This window comes from Chaetura pelagica, unplaced genomic scaffold (assembly GCF_000747805.2).
Source record: "Chaetura pelagica isolate M959 unplaced genomic scaffold, ChaPel_1.0 scaffold40, whole genome shotgun sequence".
Classification (NCBI taxonomy): domain Eukaryota; kingdom Metazoa; phylum Chordata; class Aves; order Apodiformes; family Apodidae; genus Chaetura; species Chaetura pelagica.
In genome coordinates this window covers 3,070,021-3,074,906 of record NW_009952160.1, presented here as the reverse complement: position 1 = coordinate 3,074,906, position 4,886 = coordinate 3,070,021, and the positions used below count along the sequence as shown (strand labels likewise).

General features: G+C 37.6%; 1 long non-coding RNA gene across 1 annotated transcript in view; it reads left to right on the top strand.

Annotated features, from left to right (window-relative positions):
* Window positions 1–1,964, top strand: part of LOC104397266 — a 26,755-nt gene extending 24,791 nt beyond the window's left edge. Inside the window, exon 4 of the long non-coding RNA XR_719883.1 lies at window positions 287–1,964. This is a non-coding gene — a long non-coding RNA (uncharacterized LOC104397266). The remainder of the gene's footprint in view (window positions 1–286) is intronic.
* Window positions 1,965–4,886: the final 2,922 nt, after the last annotated feature.

Here is a 4,886-nt window from a genome sequence, read left to right as displayed (position 1 = left end):
AGCAGGGCAGGGTGGTTGTTGACTCTTCTCTTGCCTTTTGGCTGCTAGGGCATACTCATTCATCCTCAACCGAGGCATTTTCCTCTGATAGTGCAAGGCTTGTCTGGCTTTTAAACAATCTTTTCCTTTCTTGCATTAGCATTTATAGTTGATTCAGCCATGTTTAGCAGATGTTTACTTGTGAACTAAAGCTAGGGAACTACTGAAGCTTTTGGACTGGACAAGGGAGGAACCCACTGAAAAGACTTCCTGAAGCACAGCTAATATTGTTTTTTTATATCCACAGGGAAGTCTCCCCATCTCAAAGAAAGGAAATTGCAAGAAGAAAAGTGAGGTGGAGGGGGCATGCCAGGTTCCAGCAAATGGCTATGGACACCATTTCACCAAAATCAATTACCTCTACTCTTTTTAATCATGATTTCTCCATTTGTATTACATATAGTGTATGGGTTTGATGAGGTCATGATGTCATGTATTGGGAATTGTTTCTGTGTAAATCATCAAGTGTAAGAAGAAACTATGGGACTCTGAGCCTTGCTTTAGAGAATAACAGTGGACAAACGTGTACCACAAAAATAGTTTTTAACATTCTGACTCAAGCGAAAGCTCTCAGAATTTCACACTGTGAATCCATGTTTACAAACATTACAGGTGGGCCCTCAGGCCTAGTTCTATCACAGCAATGTCTTCCACTACTCAAACTCCACTGCTCACATGCAACCGGTAAACTGCTCTCTCAATTTCCACCATCCCGAACTGCTTCTTGCAGAGGCTGAGAGTCCCCCTTTTTTTTTTTTTTCATTTAGATGTAACAAGCCTAGTAGTTTATTTTCACCAATTGTCTGTATATCTCTATATTTTATCCATGTACTCTTTTGATGTATAGAAGTAGTATGAAACTCATGGTTTCCTTGTGGTAAGTGATTGTGATGCTGCCACGGGATTTGAGACACTGATGAATGGTGCTATTTTGGACTTTAAATATGCTCCTTGGCAAGGTAGCTCTGATGGAGTTATTTTTTATTTCCATGTTCTGAGAAGGTGTTGGTACTTTGTTTTTCTGAATGTTGTTCTTTAGACTGGACTGACTTGTTTACTTGTGTCTTCAGTGTGGCTTTCTTATTCAGTGCTGTAGGTGAGTAACTACTTACGGTGTACAAGTGAGGAACTGATTCCCAATCAGGGTCCACTCACAAACATGCAGTTACAGTGGGAGCAATCACAAAACTGTAATATACGTAGAATCTCCTTTCTGACTCCTATCCACCTAACAGAGAGATGAGCAATAATTTTCCACAAACCTCTCAAAATATCTTTTGATTTTTTTTAAACTTTTTTTTTAAAGAAGGGGCAAGTTTTAATGTCCTCTTCAAAACTGCAAAATAGGGGATATAGCAAGAAAAACATAGCATATTTCTGGGAGGAGAAGTCCTAAAGGGGAAGAGTACATTTCCACAGTATTGTCAACATGTGGAGTTTACATTTTTGTTCTTGCTCCCAGACTACTATCAATACAAAACAACACAAAACACAAAATTAAACAGTATCATCTACTCATGGAGTGTTGTTGTGTTAGACACAGTCTGAAAGCCCACCTTAATTTTTTATATAACTCTGTCTTTTAGCTCTTCCTTTTACAGGGCAGGCCTTGTTCTGAACTGTTTTAGCTTCTGACTGTTAAATACCAATGCATGAACTGCTCTTCCTAGATTTCTTTCCCTTACCCACTTTCTGTATCCTTTTCCTTGTACATTTTATTTCCTAATAGATTAGATACATCTACTGTGCTGTATATAGAGCAAGAAATAATATTCAGCAGTTGTGGCAATTATGTATAGTTGCAGTTGTGTACTGCTCAAAATGCAGGCCTTTGTAACAATGTGATCTTTAATAATGCACTACAAGTACCCAATGTATTTTAGCTATTTTAGTAGGATTTGTTCAATAAATATGCAAGCTCTAAGACATCTATCTCTGATGTCTCTCTTTGCTTAATGACAGTAAGGGGAAGGTTCTTTTTCTCTGTCCACACAGGTTCTTCACGTGACTTTTGAGGTGGGTTTTTTTTATATATATCTGGTGAAAGAAAATATTATTTCTTTTGTTGTTTGTTAAACAATGGCTAAACCTCAGTGCCAGACCTGGATCTGGGAAATGATAGCTGCTGGACAATAGTAGTCATGTATTTCACTTTCAAGGTTGCTGCGTAGCTGGGTCAGACATGACACTTGATGCCATTATTAGTAATCCCAGGCGGAGACTGTGGGGCTGTGCATGGCAAGTACAATAAATCTCATTTTCCACCTCTTATAAGCTGAATGAAAGGCCATTTTCTTAGCGTGTGTAATACAGTTTAAAAGAATGTTCATACAGTCCTCTCTTTGAAAACACTTATATCAGGGGAAAAAGTAAGGTCCGTATTAGTAAGTTTTTGAACATATATTGTTTTCATTTTAGCACAGGAAACATATAGAGCAGCATCTTTTTAAAAAAAAACAACAAGCAGTGAATACCAATTAATACCAGATGTAGGTCTGCCCCTGGTGTTTTCCAGCCATGAAACCAGATGATTGCAATTCTCTATGCCCTGCCTGTATATTGCACTGAGGGAATTTATGCAAGGATTGAATTTGATTTGATGACTTCAGTTGTGTCACAGAAAAGTGACCATGCACACTCTGCACCTGATGCAAATGGCCACTGATCTCACTATAGGAAACACAACAGACAGCAATGTGTTTGGGCTAGAGCTAGCTCTCTGATTAGAAAGCAGTTTTATCTTTATTATAGTATATGTATATACATATAAACATGATACATACATATACACACACACACACGTATATACAAGTTAAGAAAAACAGCTAATACAGCAGTGATTAATTGACTGTATATTTTTTAACCTGTGGTCCACTGGCTTTGGGAAGTAATGAACCATTTCTAAAAGAGATATGAAAGGTGATAAAGAAGCCTTAAAATCCCAGTCCTGTTAGTAGTATTTAAATTTGCTATACAGTAAAAGCTTTTAAAGCTGAAATATTTAAAAGGGTTGCAGAATCCTTTGGAACTTGCAGCTGCTGAAATAATGACTGCTTCACTTCTGGCACTATTTTTTAAACTTCACAGCAACATTCCACATTTCAATAAAAACATGAAGATCTGCGTATTAGGGTCTCTGATGAAACTACAGTATCTGAAAAGTCATACTTGAATATCCCAAATAACAGTTCTTTCTGTTAGTAATAAATACAAAGGACTCCTTATCATTTAAGACTAACATTCTAGAGACTGAAAATTGCCAAAATAATTTAATATACATTATGCTTAATAGAGTCTTCCTAACATAGGCTAAGGTGACATACTCTTTAGCATCAGTAGTCATGGCTGTGACATGTATATAGCACCAGCTCCATAAGATTAAAAGAAATGTATAAGAAATCACAGAGTGACCCTACCTAAAAAAACAATGACATCGTCATTTTAAAGAAAGCTGAATGTTTTCTTAGATGCCTTTCTTGTAAGGCTCCATGGATCATCATTATTAGACATCTTTTGAAATAACTATCCAGTTTGACTGAGACGTTAGCTGCATGCATCACATGTTTGCTCCTGTCTGGTGTATATACGATACCCTCTTGTGCGTATGAGGGGTTGGAGTGAGCAGTGTCCTTGGGAGCTCTACCTACATCAGGGCTAGGGACTGGGGGACTGGGGTAGGAGCTGGCAATCTCTGCCAGCTGTATGCTTGGCACAGCCACAGCACCACTGAACTTCCCTACATCAAGAGCAAAGGTGAAAGAAGTTCTCATCCTTTGGATAGGAACATTTAATTTTGCCTATAGCACAAAGAGACCTTGAGCTGGTTCTGAAAATCAGCAGCATAAAAGCTGATCTTGAGAGGTGGTGAGAGGGCAAGTGTGGGCAACAGAGGAGGTTAGTGCTTCTCAGGTTGGTGAGGAGGCTTCTTCTGGCTGGAAATCTGGCTAAAACAACTGAGAAAAAAAGCAGTCTGTGTGTCTCACAGGCAGTTCATGCAGTACCACATGATGAGACACTTTTTTAATCCTCTCCTTAAATAACTATTTGTGGTAGATGATAGGATATTTAAAGCATTGTGGTCAAGTAGATTGAGGCAGGAAATGTTGGTTCTAACTAAATCTTGTAATAATATATCATGGACAATCTGGAGAATCAATCTTTGTCCTTCAGCAAATCAAACAAGAAAAAAACAAAGACAAATTATAACAAACAGGTACAATAACAATCAATATCTGTTTTCCACAGTGCATTTCAAGCCATACAGATAAAATAATTATTTAGGAATTAGCTATTGCAGCCACCAAGCATCACATTTTAAATGAAAATAGGGCATAATGTGTTATCATGTGTTATCAGGCAAATACCAATGCTAAGAAACCCTGTGTTGCTAATTACCAAATGAAGAAAACATTACCCTTAACACCTTGGCATTTATGTCAACAACATCCTGAGGAGGTGGGGTAAAAAAAACCCCTGATGTGTATTCATAAGTTTGTTCAATGGAATTCAGCTGAATTCTGTCTGCATGCATATAAAACCTAGAGCAGAAGAACAGTAACAGTTCTAAATCAGAATTACTTTAATGCCAGACTCCAGTTAAATTTCCACTATTAAAGTTGCTCTACCATATTATTATATTTTTTTAAAAGAAATCAATATTCCAGATAAGAGGTTCAAACTCAAAAAGCAAATTTAAATAGAATGAAAATAAGCCTGGGCCTGTCTCAACAGCATTATTTTTGTGAAAAAAAGAAGCAAACATTGCACTGGAAGAACTTGAAGTACAACCAGCAAGCCAGGTGAGGTCATGCCTTAGCAATACTCAACACTGGCAAGGCTACAGATGG